The sequence below is a fragment of the Bombus affinis genome, chromosome 14 (assembly GCF_024516045.1).
Source record: "Bombus affinis isolate iyBomAffi1 chromosome 14, iyBomAffi1.2, whole genome shotgun sequence".
Classification (NCBI taxonomy): Eukaryota; Metazoa; Arthropoda; class Insecta; order Hymenoptera; family Apidae; genus Bombus; species Bombus affinis.
Window position 1 is genome coordinate 11,060,101 of NC_066357.1, and position 14,807 is coordinate 11,074,907.

Sequence of the window (14,807 nt, forward strand, 5' to 3'; positions counted from 1 at the left end):
GCTCTAGGGGGTAGTTATTGTGGCTGCCTCGAGCTGGGACGCTTGTGCAGAGGAGCATGCGATGCGTCGATGCCGCGCTCCATGCTCTGTGCTAGACAGAATGGGGTCGCTTACTGCTGGATCCCGGAGATCGCAGAGTCGTGGGCAGAGCACGTTCAGGCTCGCGGGCGGTTCCAAAGTGTCCGCCGTCGATGGCTCCGTGACGAAGAAGAGATCTTCCGCCGCCACGAGGCATATCGAGAGACGCGACGCACCTTGCAGCAGAGGATCAAGATCGCTAAAGCCCACTCCTGGATGGACCTCGTCCGGTCGGTCGAATCCGATCCGTGGGAGCGGCCGTACAGGATAGCGATGAAGAAGCTGCATCCAAGGGCTCCACCGCTGACGACATTGCTTGCGGAGGTCATTTGCACATTGTTCCCGCCACAGGATGACAACTCATTGCAGCCGCGCATTTCCTCCACTTGGACAGTGGAGTGGAGGGTGTGACTGGGGGTTGCGGATGACGAGATGCTGGACGCGACGAATAGCATAGCCTCCCGCAACGTAGCGCCGGGTCCGAATGGAGATCCGGGACAGGTATGGGCGGAGACGATAAGGGTCATGGCTCCCAGACTAGGGCACCTATATACACGGTATCTGAGGGAGGAAGCCTATAGCCGCATATGGCGGACAGCGAGATAGGTCCTTCTTCGTAAGGAGGGTCGACTGATGGACGCCAACCGCGTATCGGCCGGGATGAGGTGGCCAAGCTCTTTGAAAAAGTTACTGCCACATACGTCGGGGCGAGTACCCGGTTAGCACGAAAGACAGTACTGGCTTCCGACGGGGCCGGGTACGGGACATGTCGCGGGCCATGGTTTCCCGAAGTGGGGTGGCGCTGGCAGTCTCTTTAGACACAGTCAATGCGTTCAACACCATACCTTGGGATGAAATAGTGGAGATCATTGAATTCTTCTTTTCTACATTATTCGTGTCATCCTGGCCTACCTGAGCGACAGATGGGTCAGGTACACCGGCAAGGATGGAGAGGGGCGGCGTCCCGTCGGGCGTGGGGATTTCGCAGGGTTCTGTTTTGAGACCGATTCTGTGGATCATCGGCTACGACGCGGTGCTTCGTGTCCCCGGGCACAGGCATGATGTGTTACACTGGCTTCACGTTGGCCCTGGCTGGGGGACGCTGGTGGCACGAGACACTGCGCACGGTCCACTGCCGTCACTTGCGTGGTGCGTGCTATAGGCAGGCTGAGCCTGAGGGTGATTCCAGTCAAGGTTGGAGACTATATGGTTTTACGACTAGCGGCGTAGGGGAGCTCCTCCGCCTGGCCTGCGTTTGGATATGAAAGGGGAGGATGTCGAGGTGGGGTTTTGGATGAAATATCTGGACCTCACCATCGACAGCCAATGGACGTTCGGACCGCATTTCAGGCTCTTGGTCCCCAAAGTGACGACGACAGCCAACGCCTTATGTGGCCTGCTGCCGAACAATCTGTAGGGCCGAGATCGGAGTGCGCCGACTATATGAAGAAGTCGTTCGTTCTCCGGTCCTGTACGGGACTCCGGTGTAGTCAGGGGATCTAATGGCGAGTCGTCACAGTCTGCTTTTGCTAAGGAGTCTGCATAGGACGACCGGCATCAGGATCATAAGGGGATTCCAGGCCTTGGCGCTCCGAAAGGTGTACGAAAACACGAGGGACCTGGACTCGGGCGGATCGAGATTCGAGGGGAAGCTAGGCAAGAGGTACGAGAGCGGTGGTTCTCCGACCTACTCGCCGGAGATCAGGTCCTTTCAACTGGAAGGCTTGGAGGGACCGCGGAAGGTTCTCGTTATCCTTCCGTATGAGGCAGGTGCTCGTCGGGTATGGAGTATTGGGGGGATACCTGCAGAATATCGGAAAGGAGGTGGCGAACACATGTCACCACTGCGGAGAGGACGAAGACACGATCCAGCATACGCTGAAGTTTTGTCCGGCGTGCGAGGCCCCCCGCCGTATCCTGCGACTAGCGATTGGCGAGAGTTTGGACCCACCGTCAGTTGTGAAAGCGATGCTGACGGGGTAACAGGAGTTTCTCGCAGTCCGTTCATAGCAAAGGACCGGACAGAGCGGGAAATGGTGAGAACTTCTCACCCTTGTAGGGTTCAGCCCCGAAGGGCGGCGTTGCGCCTCCCTAGGTGGTTACAGGAGGTTCTGGGATCTCCTCGGATTTGCACGACGGCCTCAATGTCCAAATTCCTAAGGAATGGCTCGTTCAGAATGGAAGAAGACGAAGGAGTGCTTCGGCAGCAATTCGGAAGAGGTCCCGGGGCGCCCCTGTTGAGCATCAGGCGGACCACCGTGGGGTTTCCGCGAGGGGTGTCCACGAGCATTTCCCCACGAAAAGAAAAAAGGTACATACATATATCGCGAATCGTTGTCGAATCTTTGTAATGATTTATAAATGTGTCAAATGAAATGGAAATTCGATGTCGTATCATACACGCGTTCTATTTTAAAACAAATGAGAAGTTAAACGTTCAATACTTAAAGTGTATCTACGTTTGTCGTGATTTTTCAGAAACGAAAATTTCCGCCGCCCAGGCACATGAACTTTGATCGTTAAATTTGAAACGTGCGTTTGAGATTAGGGTACGAGAGAAGAGTGGCCTGACTCTAGCCAACGTAACTCGAAAGGAAGATACCTGATCGAGCTTTATTATTCGATCGTGGCAGACAGATGATCAGCGCTATACGTGCCAAGCTTTTTAACACAGATCGCGTATATGTAACAAATCCCAGAATCATTTGAAATATGCAGATAATCGCCTAACGACCGATCGCGCTAAAAGTTCGATCATTCCGGACTAAATATCTCAACTTCAATGGAAAACACATTTGCTAATTATTCGCAGTAACCTTTCTACTTGTGTATATCCGACCAAGCGAACCAAAACATATTTCCCACATAACAAACAAACATTAGACAGCACACCAACGATCTCGTTCTACTAAAATACCTTTGAGCACTTACTGTTTCGTCTCATTTCCAAACCATCTACATAGGTCGTATTATAACCAAAAGCATGCTGAAATACTAAAAAATCGTTTGCACGAAAGCCTAGCTGATTAAAACACTCGATCCTCTTGAAAGATGTATGTACTTACAATAAATAGAAACGTTGAATTTGACTGAGAGAGTTTCTTAAAAGAAGAAAAGAAAACGGAAAATAAATGCAAGGTAAGTTATTTATATACGTATTTGCGAACGCCTGTGCACACGCGCATTGAAGAAAACGCGATGAGAAATTCGCTGGAAAGAGCGGCATTGAAGAGGACAAAGGGCGAGAGTTTACGATGTAACGGAGAGGATGAAAAGCGTACGGAAATCCCATGATGCGAGATATAACGCTGGGGTAAACTTGCGGACGTGTCAGCGTCGCGACGTTAAAGCACGTTCGCCATGAAACGATTCTCGGTGCGTACATATAACATCTAGCCTCATTTATGCAGCTGCGTTTTTCTCACACGCGCCGCATCCGATAAAAAACCTGTACTCTAACAGCTAGAGCATTTGCCTACAAGGAATGCCGTATAATGGTGTAAAAGCCCGATAAAGAGTCACTATCCGGTGCAAGAAACCTCGAGCGTTTAATTGCAATGATTACCCGCACAATAATAATCACGAACCTTTGAAATTCGAACTCAAACGTACGACAGCGCGATAATTCGACTATTTTATTCGCAAACATGCGAACATTGCAAAACGGGCAAATAAATTTATATCTTGGATGACGTCGGATAATTATTTTTCCTTCCTCGTAATTCGACAATGTTTGTAGCAGCGCGACACAGTGCGGGGAAAAGCAACCTCGTTACGAAAAGCTTTTCTCCCTGTTATGGTGCATGCACACATACGTATTTATACACGCGGAACAGTCGCGCAGGTTACTCTGTTTGAAGAAAAGTTTGGAAGCAAAACAGTCACGACGATGCGCTGGTAAGGTATATGGTGTGTGAGACACGGCGCAAAACAAACGATGCGATTAAGCGTCCTGACCGATCATGTAGCATGTAAAGCGTAAACGTTTAAAATAGTAGGCATCGTCGACTCTATATACCAAGGGAATAATGGGGTAAAGCTCGACAGACAAAATGGCTTAACGCAGCGCACTACCTCCTGTAGTTCACTCGTTAAATGGATATATCGTGCGACATTCGATTAAAATTTTCTAACCAAGTTCTAGCCAATCTTGGCTCGCTCCCAAAGTTTCCGGATAAATTATCCGTGTCGATAAATACCAAACTTATGCGTTACTTCCGTGAATAATAAAATAACGTTCAATACGATGCATCGAACGTAAAAAGGTCACATTGTTGTAACCACGTTTGCTCTTCTCAACCTCGTGCGTTTCGTTCAAATCAATTTCATGCGGAATAAAAAAGATCGACAAGTTTATTCGTACGAAGATATCAGGTAAACTCGATTGATTTATCGAAGTTACGGCATGGTACACCATTAAAAAAGAGAGAGAAGTTAAACGATACATAATTTCGTACGTAGAGATTATTTTCCGAACTTGCGATACTATCGGATCTAGAGAAATATAATCGAACGATTAACCTTATCGATGATACTTTGGTTAACGCGTATGTTAACCGTACGAACGCGTTCCCAGCACGAATCGTAGTAGCACGCGTTCAACCACGCGTATTTTACAAACGTCCGCTGCCGTTTCAATAACGGAGACATAGGTATCGGGTATACGACTAAACCGGCTGTGCCAGCGCACAATTTACGCAGTAATCTCTGTTTAGGCGGTCGACAACTCAGGAGGAGCAAACATTAGGCGTTGTTTCGTTAACGGTAATTGGATACGTCGCGAATTAAAGGACTGTCGATACATCGACCGACAGTTAGCCACACAGAGATTCCCTGTGATCGCGTCTCAGAAACGGAGTTGCCTCGAATTTCGATTGGCCAGGAAGCTCGATAACTGACCTGACTACAGTCGGCTCGCTTTGATTAGGGATTAATCCGTGCCAATCGATAACGTCACCACTGAAAACGGTTCTGGAGCGTCGGGATGCACGTCTACCGGATGACGCGTGTCCTTCCAGGCGCGCATTCGAATCCCTCTGTATAAGAAGAACGTGCGTCACCTACTCCATTTGATCACACCGTACCAGCCGATTAAATTACTTTCACCGATCAAAGATACGCCGCTATCCACGAGTTGCAGCACGTTTGCTATCGGATCGTTGTGACAGCTCCTGGCAAAATTTTTTAACGAATACTCACGGTATTAAATACGCGATAAGCGATAATTTAAGTATGCTGCATGGAAAGTAGGGCGAGTAAAATCGAACGTTTCAGCCAAAATCCTATGTATACAGAAAAACCGTCGCATTTATAGCTATTTGCAAAAGAAGCGAACAACACTTCTTCGACTTGAAATGTAAGACGGACGACGTTATCAGACTATTTCTATTAAATTTTCTCTGTGTCGTGTTCGAGAGAACATTTATTTAATTCCTCTATATCGCGAAAAAGATAGAAAGTATTCTCGCTGAATTCGGTGCAGCGGGATTTTCATCCACGTTGAATGTCGACGTAATCGGAGGTAGACGAGGAAGTTAATGGTGGCAACGGTTCGGTAGGCTCGTAAAGGAATTGATCGTGTAGCTTCGAATGTACGTCACGTGCAGAGACAAGTTCGATTTTTCAAAGCGGGCAAAGAAAGAAAGAAAAAGATGAATAAAAAGAGAAGAGAGAGAGAGAGAGAGAGAGAGAGAGAGAGAGAGGAGAAAAGGAAGAAAAGAGAACTCACCGAGATAGAGGAATAGGGAGGAGAAGCATCAAACATCGCTGGAACAACAAAGACGAGACTGGTCGAGTGGTAACAAAATAATTGTCCGTGAAATGGAAAGGGAACGGTTTGCGTCGATGCAGTTGCATTAAAGCTATGTAACACCAGCTGGACAATGTGCGTCTAGAAATGGCGTTGTAGTCAAGAACTTGTTTGCAGTAAGTACGTATCGCAACAGCAGGTAGAGTCCGTACCTTTAAGATCTCGTTCCATTGATTCGATGGGATATCATTTTTGCTTGCCCTCGTTCCGGTTAACGTCCGCGATTGTACAGGACAGAATCGTTTCGACTACTGGTCGTTCCTACTTTCATATCTCTATCGTTATCTCCTCGTAAGAACGAATAACGGAGAAATTTGTGGAGCGCGAGGCAGGTACATCGTGCGTCCGCCCGATGTAACGCGCGTATACAATAATCTTGTTGTTCTTCCCTTTGATCGGATCATGCTGAACTTGGATTCGATATCACGATACTACGATCCACTCGGAATGCTTCTCAAAGTGAATTCGCGCGAACGCCACGAGTCGGAATCCGACGGACAGCTACTTGAAATTATTTTTTAAGCATTTTATTTTATCCGGATAACTTTCGGCCTTGCTGTTCCTCGTTCGTTTAAATTCGTGCAGTGACTTGTTTCTCGTGGAAATTTTTCTCCTTCGAGCACCCTTTCGGCCGCTTCGCGCGCCCACGTACAAGTTCAATATACTTTTATTGGCCTGGCCATGGATGTTCCGGCAATGTAGTCTATAAGCCGCGCAGTGCACCGTGCACCACGTATATACGCTAGGTTTTTCGATAACTCGATTTTCAATGTTCACCGATTCCTTGCATCGATGACCGGTCCGATCGTTCGGCTAACAACGACTCTTCCATATCGTATACCCGGTTAATATTCATCGCGCAACCTGAATTAAACGTAACAAGTTAGCGAAAGGATTACGATTTGATCAAGTTGGAACAAATCGAACCATTTTAGCGAACGTATACGTACATGGAAAGAAAGTCAAATATGTACATAAAACTACGACGAAGCTTTTAAATAGGTTATTCCAGACGAAATATACGTATCACGAAACAATCGAAATAGGGAACGTTACGCATATGTATGGATCAAATCCCGGGTAATTAATCGTTTGTGACGTTACGTTACTACAAACATTCGAAAGTACAATCGATAATATCTTCCGGCTTATACAATTGACGATGATTCAACGATACGATACCATACTTTTACGTTCTTACGAAAGTATCGAATTTTATCGAAGAATATTTTACGTTTCTCAAATTGTTGTTTCGTTCGATTTCTCAACTTGCAACAATTGCTTAGAATTAAGCATACCACGTACACTGACCCGGTAGTTTAAAGTTTAAATCATACCCTTTACGTCATATTGTACAAACACTACTCGCTTATGAGAAATTATATTGTTCTTGAAAATGTGTCAAATAGATCAGACTATAGCTCGCAATATGAAATTCCGTAAGTTGCGTTAAACGCAAAGTTAAACGTAAATATTTTTCAAGTTAACATCTATACCGAGGAAGGCCTGTTCCAACATCGATGAAACGTTCGAGGGAAGCAGGTTGCACTCGCAGGTTCGAAGAAATTAATCGCACGGAAAGTTAAATTTCAGTTGATAGCAACGAGCTACGAATAACTAAATAGTCCGTGACTGGTAAAAGTCGTTAATCAAGGCGGAGAAGAGTGCGTAGCCGAGACTGGTGAAAATTTCGCCAAAGTTGGCGTGGAAAATTTAGCGGTGGTCGTCGTGAAAATTTGTCTTGCCCGGTGCATTCTGGAAAGTTGGAGGACACGATAGAGATAAAGATAGAAGGGGTGGTAGGATGGTACGGCACTAACTACTAGCTAAGTCGGAAACGATGCTCGGTGCTCGAGAAGGTCGGAGAGCGTTAAGACGCGGTCGTTGCACGATGCTGCACCGTCGTCGCCCTGATAAATGAGAGATGTTATCAACAGAGGGTGAACCAGAAGAGTCGCAGCAACTGCTTCTTAGACGAGGTGAGAGTGGCTCTAACGATTGTGTCCTAAGCTGGTGCACGTTACCGGCCTAGACACCGAGCATTATGCAAACGACCTAACAACGTTGCGCGCCGCTCCAGATTACACGACGACTTCGAACGATGAAAACAGCCGCGAATGCGCGCGATCATTTGAATCATTTCGTTAATTCGCCGTAGGAGAATTTTCTATCGCGATTTATCAACGGTGGCTTACCACGATGAAAAAACCCTAGTTGCGAATTACATCGGAAAAACTAACGAATACTGGGTTTCCCGCGAGTGTCGAATAAAATACACGATCCACTTAACGGAGTAAAATATTCGTTCGATTCTCGAAGGTACCGGTAACTCGAAAGGACTACCGATCGCGATCGATCCATTCTTTTCGTAGAACCGGCTATTAAGTTCGAAACAAGTACCTAGCAAAGCCGATTTTCAATCGAACGTCCCTAGTCAGTAGCGATCGAATAGCAACGTGGCTAGCCGACCGTATAAATCTTTCATCGACGCGATCTGCTCGCCGCTGTTACCGCTAGCGTTAAGCACCAAAAAACGATAGCTAAACGAACGAAAGGTTTTCGTCGAAACAAATACCACGATTCGTCCCGTATTTCAATTCGCGTTACCCGCTCTCCCTTTCTCGTCATAAAACTCTTACTTCGCAGCGTGCATGGTTTTACGAAGTCACGGAATACGATAGTACGCTTCGTATTCTCACTCCTCCCTCTTTCTTCCTGTGTAGGCATGCCTGCGTATGCCTTTTCGCTCTCTTTGTCCTTCTCTTTTTTTTTCAAATAAGATATTCTCCCGACGAGAAGAGAGACAGCAAACGGAAAGATCGAGAAGGAGAATACGGCTGAAGCGTTTCGTTGAAAACAACGATGACCGTCTGCACAACTGCAACGTACAAGGAGTTTCGGCTATCGGCGAAGCAGTCTGCTTTCCTCTGGCCGTGTTTCTCCAACTTGGTAATTATCTCCGGAGCTCGAAACACGAGGAGAACTCGTACGATAAGAGCCGCACAAACCTGTATGTTTATGCATAGATGCTCTCGTTGTTCTTCGCTCGAGTATATGTCCGCAAATCTATGCACGTATTTAAGCACGTATCATAACCAGTGCTCAATTTTCTAGGTATTTCCACGTACTTTGCAAATTCACCAATGCCGATTTTATAGGGTAGGACATCGAACGCATTACGTGGTTTACGTGGCAGAAGGATCTTTGAACGACGTTGCTGGGCCAGTAGTAAAGTTTTTTACTATGATCTGATACACCGTTTACGATAAAATTACTTTATCAAGGTGATATTCCGTATTTTGAGAAAAGATTATCTTGAAAATTGTCTCGTCTTGAATCATTTTGGATCTATTTGGATACATCTGTTAGTCTCGTAACGGTTAACTTCAACGCAACCACAACTGATATGTACCTACACACGGTACATCGTGCGCTTAATATGCCACTGAAATTTCACTTCACACGTTTCCGATTCGATTATTTATAATTGGAGTTTGAGTAGATCGAGCGTAACGTTATTAATCGCAATCGATTTCACGATACTCCGTGCCCTCGATAATTAAATTTCATATTTTCTTCCTTTCCTCTTCTCTTCCAAAGAAAGAACAGGCTCGAACGAACAAACGAACGAACGAGTTATCGGTAAAGCAGCAACAGTGCTTCTATTTAAATACAAACGAAGTCGACACTGTGCCAGTACTCGAGGGACTTGGAAAGATACTTCGAGGTAAGATAGCGCGGGCCGCGTTCCATTTCCCAGGTAAGCATCCTTCGTTTGCCAATGTACAATGATTTCCATCGTTGCGATGAAACTTTTTCCAACGATTTTTGTTGCTTCTTTTCCTCTCTGGCTTTCTCATTATACCTTTTAACCGAGCTACACCCGATTAGACTTTCATCCGTCGAGTTGTCGATTTATTGGCTTATCGAGTCGACCCGAACGAATTTGGCCATCTACAAGCAGGCGATAGGCGCTGCAAATATCGCTCGTCGATTCCCTAAGCCGTCTTTGCGCGAGATGTAGCAGAAGAGAGGGCTGTTCGTGAATAGAAATTGCATTCCGGGAGATACACGTTGCTCGCGCGTAAGCTGATTCGCAGACGATGTGGGTCCTTGACGATTCACCGGCAATCGGCTTACGTTTGCAAAGAAACCCCCCGCGTGCCTTCACCAGGCAACGAAATGTCGATATTTGACCGAACATCTCGAGTATCTTAAAACACAGCGTCCTATCCACTGAGCTTATTTTATTTTAAGGAGTAATTGATACGTTTCTTCCGCTCGCAACAACGATAATTATTCGGTAAGAATGGTAACGAAATGCGAGACGAAGATACATCTCGCTTAAAAATTTGACGCGCGATCTGCCAAAGCGCAAAGTTCGGGGCGCGTTTATTAAAATTCTTCGTTCCGCGTGCGCTTTCAACTACGCAATGAGAAGTATTTCAATAAAGTCGTTTGCTCGACTCGCTGGTTCGCGTAATTTTAACGAAAGATGTATCCGGAATGTTTCGCGCGATATCTACCGATGTTCGTAAATTTACCAACGATAGGGGCATATATATATCTTAAGTAAATGCATCTCATAGTCATAATCCTCGTACCAAGAATTCGGCATCTCGCTCGCTATCAATTTACACAGTACGTGTCGGTCATCTAACGATAAGTTAACGTCCGACGCGCGTATAAGCGATCGTATTTAACAATGACCTGTATCATCGTGTGAAAGTAAATAAGTGTACACGCGCAGAAGATGTCGCGCGCGAGGCCGAATCTCTGTGCGGCCACGTTTGCAATTTACCGTCGTGCTTTGGAACAAGTTTGAACGCATTTAAGGAACCAAAACGGAGCACGATATCGGAACAGATTTTCAACTCTAAACGTAATACGTCTTTACGTTATCTATAGATACTGCCAGAGCATACGTTGCTAATGTTACTGATTTTGTGTCACCGTCTCATCCCGGGCATGCTCTCATCGTTCGGGTCGAATACCTTTTTTCGTCGTAACATATCTCTCATCGACCTACGCTAGCCAACGACGCTAGACCCGTGTTTCCAACCGGCGGAAACTTCAAAGCGCATTAAATAAAAGTAATAAAGGGTCATAATTACATACAACTGCGTAATTAAAATTTCAAAGAACCGCCAAGTCCAAGAAAGGAGTAGTCAAGTTATGAAAACAGTGGACGAAACCGGCTCTCGTTACGTCACGTTCTGTCGGAACGAACGTAAAATTGTCATTTTCGAATACTTGTTGATAAAGGACGCGAAAGAATGCAAATAAATAAAATTCGGTTATCCGTCAGGCACGTTATCCGTTATCCGTCATTGACAAGATCTTCTCCCTAAAATATCACCTAAATAGCTCGCGTAACAGAATTTTGCTTTGGGAAAGGAACGGTGCTTCGTACGCGCAGCCTTCTTTTGATTTTTACGCAACAACGCAGCGCAAGGACGGATTTGGAGTTCGGAAGAAGCTCCGCTGAATCGCGCTCAACGACCGAGACCGTTTATTCGCGGACAGTCATCTTTTAACGGGCAAGTGTTCCGAAATTATCAACGAACGCGAGTATCGCGACGATAAAACATTACGGTGTCATAGCTTTAAACACAGTGCACGTCGAATGACGCAACGATAGTTTAGTCGTGCAAAGAAACACAAAAACAATCATCCAGATTCGGGATTAAACGGAGCCAAGGTCGTTGCTTTGTCCCTTCTTCCGCTTTACTTTCCTTACTCCACGATGCAAATAGATATGAGAGAGAGAATAGTCGCGATCGGATGTTACCCAAAGCGCGGGAACGATCATGACCCAGGTATCGCTTAGCACGTAGGTCAAAATGTTCGAGAATCAACGTAATTTCATATTTTAGAAGCAACGCTCTTTAGCGAGATGTAACTTTAAGCAAGCTGTAAGAAAAAAAGGGCGAGGGGCGTTGAAACGTCTATTCCATGCGAAAATATCAAAACTTGCTTCGTCTTAATGCGCGCTAAAAGTCTCGAAGCGACGAGAAGTTTGGATAAACTTTTCACGAAATCAGCAGCTCCCGATGGCATACTCCAAATGTAAACCAAGCTTCTACGAAAGATGCAAGAAGACATATAACGATCGCACCGAAAACGTTAAATTATTTTTTATCCTGATGAAATTTTCTTCGTTTCAATACTGCGAGCTGTATCAGCAGCGTGCCGTAAATCTTCGACCATGTGTCGTTGTTCGACCAAACCTTCGATGGGTCCGTTTAAACCGCTACTTATGCGTTACGTTTTCAAAGCTCGAACGTGTAATTTAGTCCAACTTACTTTTCCTCGGAATTAGTTAGCTTCGTACAAAGCTCTAGCTGGATAATATTTTAATACTTCAATAGGAATCGTTGAAACGTATAGACATCGAGTCTTTGAACGTCGCGACTTTTGAACCACCTAATCTCGTACAGTCTAATATAATTAGCAAATAATTAGTCGATCTATCGTATTCAAGACGATCGGAAATCTCAACGGACTAATCGCAGGCTGAAATTTTATTTGACATCGCGCGAACTAACAATGCAACTTCGAGCGAACGAAAGAGACAAAGTCAAGAAAAAGGCGACGTTTAATTAGCAGAACCGTGAACTTTCTCCGGTAATTAAAAACTCACAGGACGCGTTAAGAAAAGTAAGAAATTGTCCCGACTTTAACGTTGCATTTTCGAGTCCATCGCCCGTGGACATTTATACGAGCGAACGTTTGTTTTCTTGAAATTCTTTGGATATGTTATTTGCACACGAAGATGAGAACGGCGTACGAAATTCTACTATTTTATACGTATCTGTGTTATATGCTCTGCAAACAGAAGTCAGAACCTCTCCCGTATATTCGACTCGTTAGATCGTTAGATATTATTCACTTTACCGTTTTTCCGGGGTCACTTCCCGTTAAATCGATCACTCGATACCAACAGCTTGTTAATTTCAAACAAAAGAAAAAGATTAGCATCGAAACGACAGCTTAGAATCGTTAAATTATCGATACTTGCATTCCCGCTTTCTCTCGCTCGTTTCCGTTACCACATAGATATAATATTCCATATGAAACTTTGAGTTTCGATACGACAGGTCCATCCCCTTTCCGATGTAGAAAGTTTTAATTAGAAACGTGGCCTCCCTACAGTTACCATTATTCGATCTCGAGGATTTTTTCTTATCTTCCGTGACTACCTCGTCTCATCGAGACCAATCGATGCCGATACTCTCGCGGTTCACCGATTTAATTTAACTCGAAGCAAGAAATCTTAAATCCGCGAGAAAATATATCAATCTTTTTAAACATCGAGGGAAATTCGAAACTCGCTTCGATTGACAACAAACGATTTGTTTCGCAATCCTCCGATGAATTACTTTTGTTTTAATCCTGGCATACCGTTTGATCGCATTATTTTAAACGCAGCTTCGACCGACCAACGAACGGAAAAACGGACATTTGTTTCCGACTTTTCTCCGGCGAGCCGTCTTTCTGCGTTTCTCTCGTTAATTGAGAAATACCCCCAACAGTCTACGAATAATTAGAAATTTCCAAGTATCCCTTAATTAAGCCACGACAACAACCAAGGATCGGCAACTATCCCGCGCAACTCGTTAACTTTCTCTTTCGATAACCATGCATTCCTCATTTTTCATTTCCTCTCCTGCTTGCATTCTCATTCTCTCTTCCTATCCAATCTTCGGTCTATCGTACCGTCCTCGCCGATGTTTCTCTCCTTCCTTTTCCTCCTTCTCCTCCAATTTTGCGCGTTAACACCCGGTTTCGTTCCATTACGACTTCGAGAAGCTCGACGACGTTACGGTTACCGGTAATGGGTCCTGTTCTTTGGTCGCATTAAGAAGGAGCTGCGAAGGTTCACGATCTTTGTTATGAACTTTCTAAAAGTATCTGACGTTTATCTTATCGAAATGAAATTGCGACTCGTCGTCCGTCTTAGCGTGAATAAGCAAATGATCAATTACCGTACGATTTAAAACAGGTAAAATTCACGAAACATTCATTCCTCGCCTTTGCCGCTTTCGCCGCTAGCATTGACCATCGTTGACGCCACACGCCATATCTCTCGACTAGGCCTAAACGTGGACGGGTGATCTACTACTACGTATTTGCGAAATAAGATATACAGATCCACGTATGACGCTGCTTGAAATCTCTTGAGATCGCTTAAAATTACCTACAGTACGGTACTATCCAATCAACTCGGCCAGAGATAGCAAAAGAGATATATTCCATCGCCTTTAACGCGTCAAAAGCGGCTAATGTCGCGAATATTAACTCCAACCGGTACGATTCTTCTTCGTATGGGCTTTCACGTTCCTCGAATAGGTAGCCTAACCCGTTTCTTTGGGCTGCTGCATTAGCAGAGAATTTCGACTGCAACGTGATCACGCTATGAAATTCGCATAAAACCAGCGACACGAGTTAATAATGGAAGTATGTCAAACGTAGCTTGGAAACGGGTCACATTTCTATACTATTTCAATATTTAAGTTCCAGCCTGTCTCTGTGTACACGCACCTTCTTCATAGTCGTAAGTCACTCGTGAGTCTTCCGCGATCGATCATCCAGAACTTCCTTCCTGTTTGAACATCTAGTTTCTCTAGTATATCGAGTAGTTTACCGCAGGTTGAAAGTTTCCAGCGTCGCTATAAATATACTGGACAATTTCCATCGACTTGATTGCGGAAGATACCCAGGGCCGAGTTTGCTTTCGAGATATTTACTTGGACGCTAACTTTGCACCACGTTTCGTAGTTAAAAGAGAAAAGACGATATCGACACGGAGAATATTTCGAGCACGAAACTTGCGAACCGAGATTCTTTTCTTCCAATTCTGCCTGTTAATTTTCAACTTTACTTCGTAAAACAGCATGTTATTGTAGAAACGCGCCTT

The 14,807-nt window shown here is 45.0% G+C and overlaps 1 protein-coding gene across 3 annotated transcripts in view; it reads right to left on the minus strand.

Moving 5' to 3' along the window:
- The window catches only part of LOC126924012 (disintegrin and metalloproteinase domain-containing protein 10), an 85,811-nt gene that overhangs the window by 30,724 nt on the left and 40,280 nt on the right, over positions 1-14,807 (minus strand). The gene's annotated exons all lie outside the window — the stretch shown is intronic.